Source organism: Molossus molossus, unplaced genomic scaffold (assembly GCF_014108415.1).
Source record: "Molossus molossus isolate mMolMol1 unplaced genomic scaffold, mMolMol1.p scaffold_m16_p_7, whole genome shotgun sequence".
NCBI lineage: Eukaryota > Metazoa > Chordata > Mammalia > Chiroptera > Molossidae > Molossus > Molossus molossus.
In genome coordinates this window covers 102,809,451-102,831,341 of record NW_023425401.1, presented here as the reverse complement: position 1 = coordinate 102,831,341, position 21,891 = coordinate 102,809,451, and the positions used below count along the sequence as shown (strand labels likewise).

Genomic DNA, 21,891 nt, shown 5'->3' with positions numbered 1-21,891 from the left:
TGGGTTCCCGCCCAGAGCCTCCAGACGGGGTGCAGTTCTTGCCAACGCCCTGCTTTGAGCCCAGGGAGCCCTGCACTGGACTCTTAACCCACAGAACTGTAAGATGATAAATGCGTGTTGCGTTAAATCACTAAGTGTGCAGTACACGTTAGGGCAACCACAGAAAGCAATGCCCCTACCCTACCCTCTCCTCATCCAGTGGAAGTTACGCGGTCGTTCGCCAGAAATAAATATGATCTTTAGCTACTTCTGCTACTGCTTTAACTAACTCTCTTCTATACACACACACACACACACACACACACACACACACACACACACACATATATAAAAGTCAGACATTCACTTACATTATAAATGGAAAATTGTGGCAGTTGGCAAAATTTGGGCTTGCAAAAATAGAAGCATCCTGTCAAAATATGTTCACCTATTTAATAAAAATGTCTCTAAAATGTGTTTGTTGTTTAGACCATGAGAGCATGTTAAATGGCTGACTGCCGCGCTGGTTGGGTGGCTCAGTTAGCTGGAGCATCGTCCCATACACCAAAAAGGTTGCAGGTTCGATCCCCTGTCGGGGCACATCCAGGAGGCAAGGACTGTTTCTCTTTCACATTGATATTTCTTTCGCTCTCTCTCCCTTCCTCTCTCTCTAAAATTACTATTTAAAAAACAAAACAAAACAAAAAAACATATCCTCAGGTGAGGACTTTTTAAAATAATAAATTACAAAACACTGGCTGCCCCAGGGCTCCAGAGCCTTCTCCCCGTGAGAGACATTGCTAATGCACGTGGCTGGCACTGCTAAGGTAACTGTTGTTAATCGGGTTGAAGTTAAGAAAACTAGTACCCAGAAAGGATGACCAATACATAAGTTATAGAGAAGAATTAAGAGGAGAAATGGGCATTTCCCTTAAATCCTCTTTCTAGACCTTTGTCGTAACATGGAAGTCCTTGAATGTTGCATTTTGACAGTAATTCAAACCAAATTTTGGTACTTAAGGTTGAGCTAAAAGAAACTGAAATCAGCCCTGGCCGGTCTGGCTCAGCAGTCAGAGTGTCGGCCCTCAGACCAATGAGTCACGGGTTCAATTCCGGTCAAGGGCACGTACCTCGGTTACAGTTCATCCCTGGCACTGGTCAGGTCATGCAGGAGGCAGCTAGTTGATGTCTGTCTGTCTGTCTGTCTGTCTCTCTCTCTCTCACATCGATGTTTCTCTCTCGCCCTTCCTCCCACTCTAGCTGAAGATAAATAGAAAAAATATATTCAGGTGAGGATTAAAAAAAAAAGAAAGAAACTGAAATCAACAAGTGTTTGCTTGTCGCCCCCGGCGCCAAAGGCTGCTGGATGACTCTCTCCCACGGCCAGGCTGCAGAACCGCCCACAGGGATCACGGAGCAGCCAGCTCCAGTCTGAAAACGCTAGCCAAGGGGAAGTATCAGCGCTGCCGGTCCCACCTCAGATCAGTGTGCCGTCCAGACCCCAACGCCCCGGCCCTCAGAGTGCACACTGCGCTCCATCCGGTGCTCCGGGCACAGCCCCCCGTCAAGCCCAGCTCAGAGGGCATCGTACCGCCAGGCTCCACCCCACTGCTCCACGACCACCCAGTGCTCTCTCCTGCCTGCCACAGTCACCAACATGCATGCACCCCTCCCCCGCCACCGCCCCCTTCCTTCACGGCTCTTAGGGACTCATTCTAATGCTGACAAATGCATATACCTGCATACATAAATGTATACACACACAAGATGAGGTAAATTCAGGGTACAAACTAGTAAAAGATTTAAAAATAATTAACATGTTCACAACCCTTTAGAGCTGCCTCAACAGCTCACATTCATAACCTTCTATACAATGCCGAGGTAAAAGATTTAAAAATAATTAACATGTTCACAACCCTTTAGAGCTGCCTCAACAGCTCACACTCATAACCTTCTATACAATGCCGAGGTAAAAGATTTAAAAATAATGAACATGTTCACGACCCTTCAGAGCTGCCTCAACAGCTCACACTCATAACCTTCTATACAATGCCGAGGTAAAGTTCCGGACCCTCCGCAACCGCTGGTCACAGAAGACAACTAGGTTCCGTGCGGTGACTGGGCATTGTGACCAGCTGCCCCTGGACTGGACTCCCCAGTCCAGCTTCCCCATGCCCTGAGGCCCCACTCCAGCCTTGCCCGACTGCTCCCACCACCTGCTTCAATGTTTTCTCTAGTGCCAGGGCCAACCTGTGCCTCCAATCTCTTCCCCTAGGCTGATATCCGGAGGACCGCGCTGTGCCCGTCTCTGGGCCTCTGTGCGAGCTGAGCACACCTGTTCTGCAGCCCTGTCCTCGCCCCGGCCGCCCTCTCCTTCACGAGGGCCAGGCTCCGAAGGCACCAGCCCCCCTGCGTGGCAGCGGAGACCCCCTTCCGCACCCTTCCCGCCACACTGACTCCTGTGCCCCAAACACGTACCAGGGCTAGCACCTCGGATCATTTTTCCCTACATCCTTTTTCGCTAGATGGTTAACTGTGATTGAGAATATTATTAAAGATGTCTCTCCTGAGCTTTCCATTACTGCTTGATTTTATCAGAGTGCTATTCAAAAGTCAAAAGATTTTTTGGAAGTTCATTTCTTGAATTTTCACGTGTCAAATGGACGAGGCTGTCAGCACTACCTGTGAGAAAGTGAGCATATGTCTCAGTTTAGACATTCATGAGGAAACCTCACTGTAGTCATACTTCCATTAAATATCAAACATGGTGTTGACCATCCTGGTCTTACTCTGGAAACCAAGCTTTTTCTAAAACTGAAAACATAATCTCAAAGAAAAAGATTTCTCCCACTGAGACAGTCCAACGGACTAGAGCAAGCTCTGCAAACTATTTCAGAAGAGAAATTCCAAGTGTGTCAGTAGCAGCAGCACTGTTGGAACAAAAGACAAAGTCAGTGAAAATTCACAGAGCACCTACTACGTACTAGGTACCAGGGCAGGTGGTTTCCTAGACCCTGAATCTTTGCAACAACCTGGCAAGGCTGGCACTGCAGTCTCGCTCGGACAGAGGAGGGAGCCGAGGCTCGGAGAAGGAAGGGACCTGCCCAGGGGGCGACGTCACCGAGCGGCAAAGCGAAACTGGAGCCCATGCCAACCCGACTGGACGACAGATGCCCGACTGACTGCCTTTTCTTCGCAATGTCCTTCATACAAAATGGGAAATACTCGTTTGGATGTATATTGCACAGCACATTTATATTAATCACATGACTTCCTAGTCTCATTTAATTTGACTTGTAGATTTACTTTCATTTAATATCTGTAAGTTTGGGTACAATAAATCTGTCCCAAATAATTGGTGAAACAAACTCACGGAACACCAAGGGCCAGGTAAGTACAATGAACATGATTTGGTCCCACCCTGGGAAGCTTTGGATCAAGTGACGAAGAACAACTTTCGATAAACACTGGTGGTATAGTAAAGACGTGCTGGATCAGTAATACGCCAGGCTCTGTGCGAGGTGTCTGGGATATACCGGTGAACACGCCAACATCTCCCATCTTCATGCGATTCACTGCTGAGAAGGGAAGACAGACAATTCAACGGGCGAGCACCCCGCGATGTGACTTCTGTCTGCCCCAGGAGAGGGGCCCCTTGCTAAGGGTAGCTAGCTAGTCTTAAGGGCATTATAAGGCTTTCACAGGACGTGACACGGAAGGCGAGATGCAGGGAGAAAGCAGCCAGGCAAAAACAGGAAGGGGCGTCTAAGCAAAGGAGGCCGCAGACGCAGAGCCCAAGTGTGAGGACAGGACCAGTTCAGGAGCCGAGGTGGTGGGGGCAGCGGCGCGCAGTGGCCACGGGAGGGGCAGCGGGACAGGAGGTGTCAGGAGTCACACACAGGTGGACCACCAGGGGCCTTGCAAGCTGTTTAAGGGATTTGGATTTTATCCTAAGAAGCCGCTGAAAGGTTTTAAGATGAGAACTGATGCCACTAGCTTTACACGTAGAAGGATCATTCTGCTTGCAGTGTGAGACACTGGTCAAGGGAGATGATCCAGGGAGAGCAGGGCGTGCTCTGGAGGACTGGTCAGTGACGATGGCACCGACAGCGGGAAGCAGGATCCTGCCAGGGGACAGAGTGAAGAGGACAGACTCGGCACATGTTTAAGAGGTACAACTAAGAGCTGGCTTGTGGGGACAAAAGGAAAGGGAGGGGTCAGAGACAGAGCCGAGTTCCCGCCTGGAACCACCCGACGGAAGGTGGCGCTATTCAGAGATGAAATGCAGGAGGAGGTAGGTACAGGCTCAGGAGGAAGAAGCTGACTCAGCTCTGGATCTGTTGATCTGAGACAGTGAGGAGACTTCGGGTGGAGGTGTCCGGGGGACAATGGGAAACACAATCGAGAACTGCAGTCTGTCATCTTGACCGAAGATATTCACGGTCGTAGGAGGAATGAGAGTGGATAAGACTGTATGAGCAGTAGAAGCAGCAGAAAGAGACGTCCTGGGCATTGGGACATTTGACAGAAACACCAACCGAACCCTAAGTAAACTGACACCGCACCTCATCTGAAAGCCAGAGGACAAATGCAGTGGCACCGGAGGAGAAGGTCAAGCACCACTTCCTAGTCTCCCATCTTCCCTTGATGCCGTCTCTCCTCTCAACAAGCTGCAAGTTTGCTTTTCCTATAAGACCATGTACCCCTCCCTGGACTGATCCCTTTATCTCTCTGCCTTTACAAACTAGAAGGCAAGACACATTCCACCACATTCTTACCACACCACACACAACACTGATTGTCTCAGCTTTCTTCCTTAACCGGAACTGTCCTGAAGTCATGGATCGGGTCATTCCCCATTTCTCCGCCACAGCACAGACTCTTGTAGATAGAAGGTACTCAGTAAATACCCATTTAATACATAAGTGGTAAATGTTTGAACAGGAGACTGACTCACTGAGTCCCCGAAGACCTGCTCAGTACTCAAATGCAGGCTTCCTTTGACAGACAGAAATGAGAAGCTTCTGGATTATAAAATGAAAAGACCTGCTGATGTCAGGGGGCCCGAGGCGTCAAAGCACACGGCCGTTCCTGCTACCTCGGGGAATGAGACGCTCTCAATCTATTCTGAGCCATAAATGTTTTCTTTATCACTTTAGGACTGCAAAATAAGATAAGTTGTTATTTCAGTAACAACTTTACATGGAGAGAAAAGGCACACTGATCCATCCTATTTCCCTAAAAACAGTATTTCCTGCTCCAGTCCAGAGGCGAATTGTACAATGTCTACCACCAGCTTTCCCCTTGGTAGAAGCAAACACAGTTTTTGCTTTACACAAAACACATTTCAAGTTCTGATGCTTACAGCAACTACTTCAACTTATCCAGGCTTCCCAGAGCAATTGATCATTGCATTGCCGTGGGCGGTGCCCACTGGCTGCCCACGGAACATGGGCACAGGGTGAAAACGGAAGCAAAGGTGAAAATGAACCCGAGAAGGGATTCTCGTGTGCAGATGGGGACAGCTTTTCCAAATTATACCCCCGCCACTTCCCATATGCCCGCCCCACCCCCACAGATGATGATTTTGGCAGTGCGCCCCTGCACACAGGAGAAAATGCTGAGCAGGTCTGCCCAAGAGAAAGATGTGTCCAACAGGAGGGCATGCCACCTGCTGGGGAAGAATGCTGGATCTCTGGACCTAGCGCGTTTGCGTGGAGAGGAGAAAATGGCAGTGAGAGGTAAGAAACTAAGAGAACAGTAAAAATGCCCATAAGGATTTTAGGGCTTTCTGGTCTGGACTTTCTACCAATCAAAGAACGACAGCATGTATCTCCTCGTTCTCCAGGCCTCCCCATCACATGCCACCTGCGACTTAAGAATGTGCATCTTCTGTCCTGTCCCAAGCACAATGAGTAGAGAACTTCCCTAATGTCATGAAAGTATGAAGGGTCCGGATGAAATCCTATTGATTGCCATACAGTGACTGGTGGCCACTGCATTTCAGTACCCCTTAGAGTGCATGAAAGAGGAGAGAACACGGGAGCTCCAAAGGTGATCACTGGCATTAAAACTCCATCATCTCTGTTGCTGATGGTGAAAGTTTGGCAAAAGAAAAACAAACAATGTCTACCTTCAAATGCGAAGGATATGTGTATGGCATCACTTCCTTCTGCACAAGTAAAAAGTACCACACCCTTGTGTTCAGGAATTTTGAAGTCAAATGATGCCTCTGAACGGATTTCTTTAGTTGGTGGTATATTTAGCAATGCAAAAATCAACATTTTAAATAATAATATAAAGCAAGCCGAAGCATTTTCCCAAGAGTGAATTCGCTAAATAGGAAGGAAGGGAGGGAGGGAGGGAGTCATGTCCATAGTTAACAAGAATGAATGATTCAGCATTGAAACGAAAAATCTGGTAGAAAGAGCTCTGAGGAATGAGCCAGTACAAAAGGAGTTTCAGTATCTCGGGTCTCAGCACAGCCCATCCTCTCAGAGGGCCTTTGCCAAGATAGGTTTTACCCTGTTAAGTACATAAGACATGTGATTCCCCGATACATACATCTACCCGTTTAACCACGGCTTCCCAAATGTTCACAGCAACGCTCGGGTCTCCAGAGCCTGCATTCCCATCCTTGTTATCTCCGTGTAGAAGTGTGAGATAAATGCCTGTATCAAAGGTATCAAGTCCAAATTGTTTCCTAAACACCTAAAATGTTAAGGTTTCAAGAGTCCTTAGAGATTATCTAGCTCAATGTTTCAACCTCAACACGCACGCCCTGATCCCCATCAACCAAATGATATGACAATCCCATTCGTAACTACATCAGTGATTCTCATTTGGGCAAAGACAGACACACGCACACACGCACACACGCACGCGCGCAGTCCCACCAGCGTCTCTGAGCCCCAGTGAGTCTGGTGGTTCTGTGCAACAGGCCCATCTCCTTTGTGTACCTGGGAAATAACTAATCCATACAGTCTGAGAAAACCTCCAACCTGGGGTTCGTCCACCGTTAGACAGAAGTTACTAAAAGACAACACTAGAAGTTAAGTCTCCTGATTCTCTCAATCTTCTGCTTCTAGTCTCTTCTCTAAGGGGATTCCCACATGATAAAAATACAACCAATAAAACTCTGTCCACTGTCTAATCACGTACACAGGCCACGCCACCACCTACGGTAGCTCGGTTCATGAGTTATCACTACGGTGATGTACTTTTCTCTTTCCTGCAAGTGGGCTTCGGAAAAAGCCCAACTAAATCTAACCCCACTCCCTCTTCATTGATTCAAGAACACTTACTAGCCAAAGACTCGCTCTCCCCTCAATGAGAAAGCTCCAGTTACAATAATAGTTAAAAATATAATAATAGCTACAGTGAAGCTCCAATCTGTTGCCTTTGCCTTCTTACCCTCTGAAATTCGGAAATCCAAAACACACCTTCGTCCAATCTTATTCGTTCCCAGCCATTTTCGCCTACACAGGGTGGGGCAAAATAGGTTTACTGTTGTTCATATGGAAAATAATGATATATGGGAAATAATAATAAACTCTGTGGTTCACGTACTCACAACTGTAAGTCGTGCACATCAATGGAACGAGCCACTCCTGTAGAGACTTCAAGTACCGCCTAATTTCTTGGGTTTTCTCCATACAGTGTGTTCCCCTTCCAATTCAGGATAGGAAATTACTTAATGAAAAATGGCATCTCCCGAAGGGTCCTCTCACATAACTCAGCTCATTATTTTGGTCTGTTCTGTAAAATTTTCATCAACCAAAGAGATGGAAATGGATTCTGGTTAGCCCCTCATTCTGCTGAGAAAAATGAAAGTGGAGGAAGGAAAGCCTGTATCTTCACATATGCTTTTTCTCCTCCTTGTAATGTAACTATTCTATTTTCCCCCTCCTATTGTAGCCTCAGCTTGCCACAAAGTATCCATTTCTGTTCCTGCTCCAACATCCTAGTATCCACAGGAGCCAAGTGAGTTGGCGGAGTTCCGTGAACCATCTTGGCGGCTGCTAGGGCTACGCTGGAGCCCAGATGGCACCACCATCGGGTAAGACTCTGGCTGCCACTAAAGGGCCTCGTTCTCTGAGCTGCTACCCCCAGCCACACGTAATTCTCTGAAGTAGTCCCCTGACATTGTTGGGGTTCATTTAGTTCTACTTCCTGCTCTTTTTTCCACCCATCCATTCTTATACCCAACCCTTCAATTTAAACATTCTATGCCAGATACTTTTCTTCCATTTGCTCTATAACATTAACTTTACTAGGCAAGCAAAACTCTAATTCTGTTTTATTGACCACTATACATTTGCATACACAACCTAGATACATATTGAATGTCAGTTATACACAAGGTGCTCAAACCTAGAGAGAGTGTGACAGCTATTCGAGGAGACGAGCTGTCCCCCACCCAGCAAGTGGTTCTGTATAAACAGTGTGCATTGAGTGGTATTTACTTCGGGCTCCAGGATACAGGCAGACCTGGACAACTCTGGACCTATAAACTCACATTATATTGTCAGTATCTGTGCTGCTCCAGGGCGTGAAATATTTGAGATGTCAGTTATTACCTAGAGAGGGCTTAGTTTTAGCATCAGCTATGATTATTCTGTCTGCAGTGCTGGGAGCAGCGAAAACCACCGATATAAATATCACTGAAAATTATGTAAAACCAACAAACCAAACTATAGCTTAAATATATCTCCTGTCCTTCCATCTCAGTCCCCCACCACACCAATAAACATGAGGAAAAAAACAAAATAAATGCTACAGATTTTTTTAAAAAGGGAAAAAAAGGAATATAATGAAATTATATTGCCCTAAAAAAATAAAATAAAAAAGTCTTCCTGATTCCCAATCAAATCTGGGCTGATAGGCTTATTATTTAATTACCCATAAATGAGCTTCTTTAAATAGCACCTATTAATACCCCAAATTTCAGCATCCGCCTGCACAGAGTAAGAGAGAGACTTGAATCTTGAAACATCTAAAAAGAGAAACAAACTGCATTCTTAAAATTGCAACAAAATCTGAAATGAAGAGAAGCCAGAGGGAGGGGAGCCCTCACTGCCCTCTGCCAGGGCGAATCAGCCAGCCCCGGGCCCCTGACTGCCGAGGCGGGGGGTGGGGGGCTTCTCCAAACCGACGTCAATGAAAACATGTTTCACCTGAAATCCCAGAGAGACTGACAAAGCCCAAGACATCACTGAAACGTGATCTGTACCCGAGAAAAACTCCAGGTCCAGTGAGGGTGGCTCACTCGTGATTTCCCCCTGGAATCTAGCATCCCCTGGATGTCCTGCCAGGGTCTCACACTCAACAGATAGGAAAGGGGACAGAAAACCACCCCTTAAACCAATTCTCCTGGCAACTTTCCTCTTTTAAAAAAAAAATATATATATGTTTTTATTAATTTTTTTAAAGAGAAAAGAAGGGGGGGGGCATTGATGTGACAGCGAAACATTGAGAGGCTGCCTCCCACACACACCCTGACCAGGGATTGGTCCTGCAACCTGGGTAAGTGCCCTGGCCGGGAATTGAACCAGCAACCCTTCAGTGAGGGATGATGCTCAACCAACTGAGCCACACTAGCCAGGGCAACTTTCCTCTTTCTGTAGAGCCAATCCTTAGTCCTAAATCAAAAACATGATTTTCCTACCTACCTTCCTCTCCTTCACCCAAACACCCACTTAGTCATCTAGTAATAACAACAGCTAGCATTTATCGGAAGTAACTATTAGCAAGGCACAGTAGCAGGCACTTGACATGCATCCCTTACTCCTTACAACTAACCGGCTAAAAGATCTCATTATCCCCTCTAACTCTAAGAAACTGAGGCACAGAGGTTAAGTTGATTAAGTAACTTATTAAGGTCACATAGCCAATAAATAGCAAACCGAGGCCCAACAGCAATCTATCTGCCTGCGGTGCCCACGCTCGGGCGCTACTCACACCATCACAGCCTCACACCTGCCCATTTATTTTCCTACTCCTAATGCCTCTACTCTGGTTCTGGCCTTGCTTACCTTGCTTACCTCCCATGTCAACTACAGACACCCTCACAATTTTACACTTGCTACTGGGAAAAAAATGCAGCTCTGTAGTAAAGTCAAATTCTTTGCCAATCTCCAAAGATACACTAGGCCATTTCCACTTCCTGTCTACGTTCAAGTCATTAACATCGCCAAGAACACTGTCCTACTCACTCTGCAAGGCCCGATTCAAAGGACATCTTTGTTATGAAACCTGCTCTAAGGAGGGAAGAGCCAGAAGAGAAAAAGAAGTGCTATTTCTGACACAGTGCTTTCTGTGAGCCAGGCCCATGAGGATCCTGCATGACCACCCGGTGAGGTGGGCACTGCTATGATCCCCAGGTTATGAACAGAGAATAGATGCACAGGGAGGTTAAGAATTTATCCAGGGATGCACAGCTGGTAAGGGTCAAGTTGACATTGAAATCCATTCACTCGCCCTGGCTGGTTTGGCTCTGTGGTTAGAGCATCGGCCCACGGACCAGAGAGTCCCGGGTTCAGTTCCCGTTAAGGGCACGTACCTCAGTTGCCCTCACTTGCAGTTTGTCCCCAGCTCTGGTTGGGGTCATGTAGGTGGCAACCAGTCGATGTGTCTCTCACATCGATGTTTCTCTCTCTCTCTTCCTCCCTCTCTCCGTCCCATTCTATCTGAAGATAAATGCAAAAATGTCCTCAGGTGAGGATTAAAAAAAATCCATTCACTCAGCTGCTCCCCTTCTTTACCGAGATGCTCTGGTGAATTCCCAGGAGCCAACCTTCTTAACTGGGGATTAGGCTGACCCCATCTGAATCCACAGCTCATTCTCAGCATCCCCAAAAGCAGGACAACCAGACACATGTACCTCCTGATGTGACGCAGCATGAAATCCACACGTGCCTCCCAGGCGTTCTGACCAGGACCATTAAACCCGGGTCTCATCTGCCTCCAAAGCAGGGCTCCTCACACTGCAGCGTGCGTTCAAACCCCGTGGGGCTCTGGTGCAGGCAGATTCCGAATCAGCAGGTCTGGACTGGGGCCTGAGAGTCTGCATTTCTAAGAAACCCCCAGAAATAACCTGTGCTGCGGGACCACCGCGTACGCTTTGAGCAGCAAAGCCTAGATCTGGACCTGATCCCTAGTGTGCACGACAGGAACAAAGGAAACAACTCGTGGCCAGGATGAGGAGGGGAGTGAGGCACCTGCCTCAGGCGCAGGATTCAAGGGAGCGCCAAAAACACAGCACTGGAGAGAAACACTTGAACACCAAATTTCAAGAATTAAAATGACTGCAAAGAAGCCCCATGATGCACACAATATCAGTTTTAAATAGACGATCAGTGTTACCGGTTTCTCGGTCGCACACTCCAGTACAGCGGTGCAGCACCGAGCACTGTGTTACCTGCCAACACAGCGTGTGGGAAATGAACAGGCAAGCAGGCCGCCGCCTGGTTTCTAACACAAACCAGTCCTATTAAAGGGGGTGGGGGACTTACAGCTTCTGAGGCCTAAGAGACAGATACCAATCAAATGCAGTGTAGAAAACTTGTTTTGATATTGACAAAATAAAATTGTAAAATAATGGGGGAAATATAAACAGATCGACTATTTGGTGATAGGGGAAATTTTTTTTTTTTTTATCCTCACCCGAGGACATTTTTTGTTCAGATAGAGTGGGAGGGAGAGAGAGGAAGAGACAGAGAAACATCGACGTGAAAGGGACACATCGAATGGTTGCCACCCACACGACCGAACCAGGGCTGGGGACAAACTGCAACCAAGGTACATGCCCTTAACAGGAACCGAACCCGGGTCTCTCCAGACCGCAGGCCGATGCTCTAACCGCTGAGCCAAACCAGCCAGGGCGATAGGGGAGATTTTTAACTCTGTAAGTTTCACGATAATAGCGCTGTGATTTTTTTAAGTCCTTACGTATTAGAGATAAGGTACTGAAGCATTTATGGGTAAAATGATATGAGATAGAAAATCTGGGATATTCCAGGAAAAAAAAATAGTTAAGATTAGTAAAATGTTACTGAAATGCTGAAGCTGGGTGATGGTACATGGGGATTCATTATGCTATTCTAATTTGTATATTTAAAATTTCCATAATAAGAAAAGTAATGAATCCTTTTTTCCTTAGGCACTCCTCAGACAAGACATAGCACAGAGTGCCTTATACATCTATAACAAAAGCAGCTGCCCTTTTTAACACGTGCCAGGAGCTGAAATTATCTCATTTAAGTGTCAAAATAATGTAGCGAGTTACTGTGCAATGAATAAAAGTGGAGTTTAGCAGCAAGCTGGAATAACTTGCCCAGAGTCACACATCCAGCAGATGACAAAGGGAAGGCTGGAGCCCAGACTGGACTGACTCGGGAGCCCAGGTTTGAAGCAGGTCATTATAACGTCTCTCTGATGTCACGCGGGCTTATGGCACAAGCAACCTCAGCTTAGTTTTTCATTTCCCTCGTGGCCCTCCACACCGGAGCATTCTGAGAGACTGGCGTGAGGATTACCTGCTTTTGAATCATGGCTCTAACACTTATTCACTGCATGAACTTGGGCAGATGACTTAATCTTGCTGTCCCTCAGTTTCTTCAGCTGTATAGGGCTATGAATCTCATGCACTAGGAGATTAATAACCATCTTATCAAGATAAAATGAGTTAATAAACGTAAAGTGCTTAGAATCATGTGTGACACATGGTAAGTGCTGATTAAGTGTTAGCTATTATTGTCATTATTATCAGTAAGTTCTCAATAAAACTGAATGACACTGAACCCAACCCTCCGGCAAACTCATAACCATTTACTTTTATGTCTTCTACGCAATTGTGACCACAGAACTCGAAAGCTGAGCTCCCACCAATGTTTATGACAGTCACTGTACAGTAATCAAGATTCATGCTCCTACATTCAGTGGAAAAAACTACACCAATATTAGTAAAAACCTAGGGACCTAGGGCCCAGGACCATCACTACATTATCGCATTTGCTTTGCAACTTTACTATCAAGGGATTTATGGTGTTTATAGGATTTGAACATCTCCAAGAAGGGACCAGGAATTCCTGCTAAGCCCAGAGGCTAGATGCTCCACAGAAGCAGGCAGGAGGGTGTCCTGGGGCAAGGCCAAGGTGGGCAGAACCGGTGCCAGCAGCACTGGAACAAAGGAGTAAGCTGAGAGCCAGGAGCAGAACAAAGCAGGAGCAGAGTCCCTGTTAACGGCTGAGCCAAGAGGGTCAGTTGAGTTGTGTACGCCCAGGCTCACCAGCCAAAATCATGGGAAGAGCCCAGAGCCAGAGTGAGTGAAGACGAGGTCCTCAATGATGAAAGGAATAAGGAGCTCAGGTCAGATGCTCAGGTTCAGACGGGCTTGCTGGTTTTAACTGCTATGCCCTGCTTCCTTTGTGGTTGTTCCGTCATCTTAAAACTATACTTCCCCAAGCTGTCTAGTTACAGAAGATGAAATAAAAGGCTCAGATCTTATTAGACCACGTGGCAGGTCCTGTCTTCCTTCCCTACCAGCCGGCTGCTGAATCACTCATTGCCCCGTTACCAACACTAAGGGCATGATAACTTCTAACATACACAGTGCGTAGTTCATCACATTTACTCAAAACCAGGAGCACTTATTGAACTCTGGGATCTGTCCTATGCTAAGAGCACTATGCTAAGAGCTTTTCCATTATCTCACTTGATCCTTCAATAATCCAATGAAGTGCTGTTGCTATGCCCACTTCACGAGTGAACCTGGGGCTGTGGAGCCCCAGGTCCCACAGCTACAAATGTCAGTGCTCTCTGACTCCAGAGACAACTTTTACGCTACACTGCCTTCTTTTCTGCTACTTTCTATTTTCTGCTACATTCAGACCTCTGCCCCTGAAAGTTCTGGGAATGAGTGAGAGACATCCGCAGCCGACTGCCGACATGATGAACTGAACAACCTGGAATACGATCTCCCCCAGGGAACCCAGAAAGCTTGGGAAGAGCAGTTGAAGGCGAATGAGCAACACTTGAATTCTCTGTACTCTCAGCAAACAGGGTCATTCTCTCCTCTTCACTTGCTCTTACTGAGTCCTGAGAGCAGTCTGGGCTTCTCCTATCAACCGCTGCAAACTGCTGTGGGGGAAGTTATGCACAGGGGAAAATAGCCCAGGTTTTTTTCCTTGATACTTGGAGGAAGGGAGAAAAAAGGGACAAGATTCCCAATAGAGAAGAAAACGTAAAAATATAGTAACGATTGAATAAAGCCTGTAAATAAATAATATCTGTGCCAAAAGACAAATTAGAAGCAGCAACTAAGACACATCATAATTTAAATGACAAATGTTAAAGACAAAGAAAGAATCTTAAAGGCAGCAAGAAAGAGACAGAAAGTTATCTACAAGGGAGATCCATCTAGACAGTTGACTTCTCAACAGAAACACTTCAGGCCAGAAGGGACTGGCATGAAGTATTCAAAGTAATGAAAAGCAAGGACCTGAATCCAAGACTACTCTATCAAGCAAGGCTATTATTTAAAATTGAAAGTGAAATAGAGAGCTTCCCAGACAAAAAAAGAAAAAGGCTCAAAGAGTTCATTACCATCAAACTAGCATTACAAGAAATGTTAAAGGGACTGCTGTAAGAAAAAGAAGAAATTGAGAGAGAGGAGTATAGGTACAAAGGAAAAAATGGCAATAAATAAGTACCTATCAATAATAACCTTAAATCTAAATGGATTAAATGATCCAATCCAAATGTGTAGGGTGGCTATATGGATAAGAAAACATGACCCATGTATATGCTGTCATGCATATATAAGAGACCCACCTCAGAACAAAAGATTCACACAGACCAAAAGTGAAAAATTGGGAAAAAAAAATAGTCCATGCAAATGGAAACAAATGAACAAAAAAGCTGGTGTAGCAATACTCATATCTGAAAAAATAGGCATCAAAACAAAGACCATAACAAGAGACAAAGAAGGTCACTACATAATACTAAAAGGATAGATCCAACAAGATATAACCCTGGTAAACATAGAATCACCCAATATAAGAACACCTAAATATATTTTTTTAAAAACTTTTGGTGGACTTTAAGATTGAGATTGACAAAAATACAGTGATAGTAGGGGGCTTTACCACCTCACTGACATCACTGGATAGATCTTCCAAACCAAAAAAAAAAAAAAATCAATAAGGAAACAGCAACCTCAAATGACACACTAGATCAGATGAATTTAATTGATATTTACAGAACATTTCATTCCAAAGCTGCAGAATAAACATTCTTCTCAGGTGCATATGAAACATTCTCAAAGACAGACAACATGTTAGGACACAAAATAAGTCTTAAGAAATTCAAAAGACTGAAATCATATCAAGCATCTTCTCAGATCACAATGGCATGAAACTAGAAATCAACTACCATAAAAAAAAAAAAAAAACTAAAAATATTCAAACACATGGAGGCTAAATAGCATGTTATTAAACAATGACTGGGTTACCAAGGAGATCAAGGAAGAAATAAAAAACTTTCTAGAAACAAACTAAAATGAACACACAACAACCCAAAATCTATGGGACACAGCAAAAGCCATCTCGAGAGGTAGGTTGGCCTACCTCAACAAATAGGAAAAAGCTCAAATAAATAATCTAACCCTACAACTAAAAGAATTGGAAAGAGAACAACAAGAAAAGCCCAGAGTAAGTAGATGGAAGGAAAAAATAAAGAGTGGAAATAAATGACAGAGACTAAAATAACAATACAAAAGATCAATAAAACCAAAAGGTGGCTCTTTGAAAAGATAAAGAAGATTGATGAACCTTTAGCCACACTCATCAAGAAACAAAGAGAGAGGAACCAAATATATAAAATCAGAAATGAAAGAGGCAAAGTAACAACTGCCATTGTAGAAACACAAAGGATTTTATGAAAATACTATGAACGACTATAGGCCAACAAACTGACCAGCCTATGTGAAATGGACCAATTCCTAGAAACTTACGATTTTCTAAAACTCAGTCAAAAAGAATCAGAAAATCTGAATAGGCCAATAACATCTGATGAAAATGAAATTGAAGCAGTAATAAAAAATAAATAAAAAATCCCAGCAAACAAAAGTCCTGGACTGGATGGCTTCACAGGCAAGTTCTGTCACACATTCAAAGAAGAACTAACACATATCCTCCTCAAACTATTCCAAACAATCCAAGCTCTTTTATAAGGCCAGCATTATCCTATTTCCAAAATCAGATAAAGACACTACAAAGAAAGAAAATTACAAGCCAATATCCATGATGAACATAGATGCTGAAATCCTCAACAAAATATTAGCAAATTGGATCCAGCAATACATTAAAAAAGATCATACACCATGACTAAGTGGGATTTATCCCGGGGATGCAAGGCAGGTACAATATTCACAAATCAATAAATGTGATAAATCACATAATCAAAATGAAGGATAGCCTTTGCCAGTTTAGCTCAGCAGTTAGAGCATTGGCCTGCGGACCAATGAGTTGAGGGTTCAATTCCAGTAAAGGGTGTGTACCTCGGTTGCATTTCATCCCCAGCCCTGGTTAGGTCATGCGGGAGGCAACCAGTCAATGTGGCTCTATCACATTGATGTTTCTCTCTGTCTCTCTCTCTCCCTCCATCCCACTCTATTTGATAATAAGTAGAAAAATATCCTCAGGTGAGGAATAAAAAAAATAAAGGATAAATCATATTATCATATCAATAAATGCAGAAAAGCATTTGACAAAATCCAACACCCATTTATGATAAAAACTCTCAGCAAAGTGGGAAGAGAGGGATCATACCTCAACATAATAAAGGACATATATGACAAACCTACAGCCAACATCATACTCAATGGGCAAAAACTAAAAGTGTTTCCCTTAAAATCAGGAACAAGACAGGGATGCCCACTTTCACCACTCTTATTCAACAAAGTACTGGAAGTCCTAGCCACAGCAATCATACAAGAAGGAAAAATAAAGGGCATTCAAATTGGAAAGGAGGCAGTAAAACTGTCATTATCCACAGATGACATGATATTGTACCTAGAAAACCATATAAACCCTACCCAAAAGCTACTAGATCTAATAAATAAATTTGGCAAAATAGCAGGATACAAAATTAATATCCAGAAATTGATGGCATTTTTATACACCAATTATGAACTTTCAGAAAGAGAAACTAAAAAAACAATCCCATTTACCATTGCAACAACAACAACAAAAAATAGAATACCTAGTAATAAACTTAACCAATGAGGTAAAAAACCTCCACGAAGAAAACTATAGGACATTGTAAAAAGAAAGAGAGGAAGATACAACCAAGTGGAAGCATACACCATGTTCATGGATTGAAAGAACTAACATCATTAAAATGTCCATACTACCTGCCTGGCTGGTGTGGCTCAATGGTTGAGCATTTATTCCTGGTAAGGGCACATGCCCAAGTTGTGGGCCCAATCCCCAGTAGGGGCATGTAGGAGGTGGCCAGTCGATGTTCTCTCTCATTGATGTTTCTTTCTCTCCCTTTCCCTTCCTCTCTCTCTCTAAAATCAATAAAGAAAAAATATTTTTTTTAAAAATGTCCATACTACACAAAGCAATCTACAGATTCAATGCAATCCCTATTAAAATACCAATGGCATATTTTACAGATTTAGAACAAATATTCCAAAAACTTATATGGAACCACAAAAGACCCCAAATAGCCTCAGCAATCTTGAGAAAATAAAAAAGTTGGAGATATTACAATACCAGATATCAAATATACTACAAAGCCAGTATAATCAAAACAGCATGGTACTGGCACAAGAACAGGTATATAGATCAATGGAACAGAACAGAAACTCCAGAAATGGACCCACACCAATATAGTTAATTAATATTTGATAAAGACAGCAAGAGCATACAATGGGATAAAGACAGTCTCTTCAAGAAATGGTGCTGGGCCCTGGCCGGTTTGGCTCAATGGTTAGAGCGTTGACCTGTGGTCCAGAGAGACCCAGGTTTAGTTCCCGCTAAGGGCACGTACCTCGATTGCAGTTTGTCCCAAGCCCTGGTTGGGTTGTGCAGGTGGCAACCACTCAATGTGTCCCTTTCACATCGATGTTTCTCTCTCTCTCTCTCTCTCCCCCCCCCTTCCCTCCCTCCCTCCCTCCCACTCTATCTGAACAAAAAATGGAAAAATGTCCTCGGGTGAGGATAAAAAAAAAAAAGAAATGGTGCTGGGAAAACTGGACAAGTACATGCAAATAAATGAAACTAGACCACCAACTTACACCATACACAAGAATGAACTCAAAATGTACAAAAGATTTAAATGTAAGTAGCAAAACCATAAAAATCCTAGAAGAAAACATAGGCAGTAAAATCTCAGACAGCTCATATAGCAGTATTTTCACAGCTACATCTGCTAGGGCAAAAGAAACAAAGGAAAAAATAAACAAATGGGACTGCATCAAAATAAAACTTCTGCATAGGAAAAGACCCCCACCAACAAAATGAAAAGGGAACCCACTGTATGGGAGAACATATTCATCAATGATACATCTGATGAGGGGTTAATTTCCAAAATATACAAAGAACTCATACAACTCAGCACCAAGAAGACATGGATACATGGAACAGAATGATAGCTGGAGCGGGGGGGGGGGGGGGGGGGGGGTTGGCAGGGGGCGGTGGGAAGATGAGAATAGTGTGGGGCAAACAGCGAAGGCCTAGGTGGGCAGGGGCTGGGTGGAGGGGAGCAAAAGAATGGGGGACAACTGTAATACTGTCACCAATACAAAAAAAAAAAAAACCGCAACTAAAGGAACATATAAAAATAAACTAGTACATGTTTGTTTGTTTTTTCCCAAATCTGTTGGAAAAAAATTTTTCCATAAAAGGAAACCAAAGTTGACTTTATCACTCCATGTTCATTATTAAAATATTAAAGTCAATATTAAAATATAATAAAAAAGCGGGGAGACATCTGTAGTACTTTCAACAATAAAAATAAATAAATAAATAGGTATTATTATTATTGTCATGAGATTCCTATATCAGAAGATATTATTTTCCTTTCAAAGGACTGAAAAACGTCATGTACATATGATATAACAATTTGCTATTTAAAATAAGAAATGTAAAACGTTACATTCACTAATCTTTGAAATCAAGATCAAGAAACTTAAAAGTCTGTATGTATAAAATAAGAATGATCATGATTGTCTTCAGAACACTACTCAGCAATAACAAGGAGCTAAGGAACTACAGATAAATGCAACAACACAATGAACCTCAAAGCCACTAGGCTGAGAGGGAGAAGCCCCAGACCGGACACGACGGAAAACCATGGGCAGGATGGCGGTTCTCCTCCTGCTGGGAATCTCGATTACACGGGTGCATGTCTCTGACAAAGCTCGCAAATGTACGCTTGAGATCTGTATATCTCACTGTAAATTTTATAACAAGGGAAACAAACTCTATAAGCAAATATTAACTAATTACTGGTAGGCATACTCAAGCATTTAGGTGAAAGTACAATGTCTCCAAATTACTTTGAAATGCAGCAAAAGTATGATTGAGACAGGGATGCAGAGACGGACAGATATGTGATAAAGCAAATACAGTAAAATATAGAACCCAAGTAGTGGATAGGCAGTGTTTATTGTAAAATTCTTTCCACTTTGCCGTATGTTTCAACATTTCATGGAATATAGAAAAAATATATTTGTCTGTATATTACAAATGGGTAAGGAGACTAAAAAAAGGGAAAAAAGCAATAGGCAGAGTGAAAGGGAAAGCACAGTAAGTAAAAAGTAGAAAAAACTAGGAGGGGAATCAGACAGAAAGACAAATGAAAACATACAGAAAACAGAAGGCATAAAGAAAGAACCACAAACACTCAGGTGGCTTTGCAATAAGTGTCTTGGTCCCTTGGCAATGTGTCCAGTTTCACCACTAATCTACATTAAATGCTAATAAATGTGTTCTGTCTATTTCATAAAGGAGCTTTATTCCATCTGAGCAGTTAATAATGCAGTAGGAACATAATAGAACAGAACAGTTCTGATAAAGTTATATGAAAGGCATTTAAAAGGTAATGTCATCAATAAATAAAGCACAATTTGTATACTGAAGTGAGCATTGCTCTCCAAAGCTGTCACAAGCAAAGAAATTATGTGAGATTTAGAGCATGATTAACCTGAATCCAAATCCCAATTTCATGAATAAGAAGCCACATGACTTAAGACAAGTTACTAATTCCTCTGAACATCAATTTCCTTATCCATGATACGGAAATATTATTACCTCTTTCACAGGGTGATTTTGAGGATTAAATGAGACTATATACATGGAAATGACTAGCTCAGCACCAGGTACAAAGTAATTCTTCATTAGATATTGTTTTTCTTTCCTCCTATTCTAATAATGCCATCATTTGCTTAACATAGTTTTGTGACACGTTTTTTGAGTTACTGGCCAGACGAAGAAGAGTGTTCCAGTTGGAGGGAAGAACATACACAGAGGTAGACACAGGGACAACAGAAAAGTGGACTTCTTTTAAAGACTGCTGGAACACAGAGGTCGAGCTTAAAGGTTGTGGAGGGAGGATGAGGAAGGATCAGAAAAGTCTGGAGAGGAAGACAAGGACAGAATCAGGAAGGGCCTTTCATACCATGCTCAGGAATCGAGCATTTGTCTTCTAGGCATTGGAGAGCCATTTACAGATTGTCCCTGGAAGAGTGACATGGTCCAAGTTCTCTTGCAGGAAGAATATTATGACAGTTGACTGCATTGAACAACTCCAGGGACACTGTTAACATAGAATGTCAACAGAAACAAGACCCGGACTAGAAAAATAACCAAAATCTAAATATCATACCTGAAAACACTAGTGTGGTTATGATCACCTAACAAGTATGTAGCATGAGAATGGAACCTGGGGGACACCAACATTTATTTAAGGAACAAGCAGAGCAAACAAAGACAACCTAAAGGTAACTGAAGAGGATATGGTCACAGAGAATCAAATGTGGCAGGTATGGATTGAAAAGTATCCACTGAATTGACTAAGAGGCCATTACTGACCTTGTCAAGAGCAAGTGCAATCAAATGATGGGATAGAAACCAAACTGTACTCAGCTTATTCTACAGTGGAGATAGAGACCACGAGTGTGAAGTACACTTTCCAGAATGGTGTAAACAGAAGACAGGTAGGACAGTAAATAAATGGGGATACACAGTTGAGAGATGACTTGTTTAAGCTAAGAAGAGTTTGACAAATGGGGGGAAGAAGTAGGGAAGATGAGATTAAAGACAGTGAGGAAAAGAACCACCATGAGAGGGAAAGAAGGGATGCAGATCAAGGCTGGAGGGGCTGGCCTTGGGCAGAAGGATACCAGTCTCATCCAATGCGACAAAGAACAAACGTGTATATGGACAACTTTCCAGTGTTCTTTATTTTCTCTTTGAAATAGGAGTTAATGTTGTCTAAGAATGAGTATGGAAAAGAAAGAGTGGGAAACGGGAAATTCATGAATTTTTCAGAATAAATTTGTGGCAAATGGAGGAGTAGCCGGCTGTGGATTTCGTGTATATTTCTCTTTAGGAGCATTCAACAGCCTGGGTGTGTGAAGTCAGAAGTGGCCAATCCACAGGGCTCAGGTTTTGCCCTCTGGGGACTCAGACCTACATCCTTGGGAACAACCCTGAGAAAGACAAACAGGAGCTCTGCCATTTAGGGCCTTATAATATAAAAAAAGAAACAAATGAAACAAACAATTACAATGGTAACGAGTATTACATGGAAGCTAAGGTACCATGAAGAAAATGCAGGAAGGCTGCCTAACCCAGACTGTCCCCCCAGACTGGGAAGAAGTAACACTTGAGACCTGGCGGA

At 43.4% G+C, this 21,891-nt stretch overlaps 1 protein-coding gene across 4 annotated transcripts in view; it reads right to left on the bottom strand.

The window, feature by feature from the left end:
• The window catches only part of AGK (acylglycerol kinase), an 84,825-nt gene that overhangs the window by 51,363 nt on the left and 11,571 nt on the right, over positions 1–21,891 (bottom strand). The window lies entirely within an intron of this gene.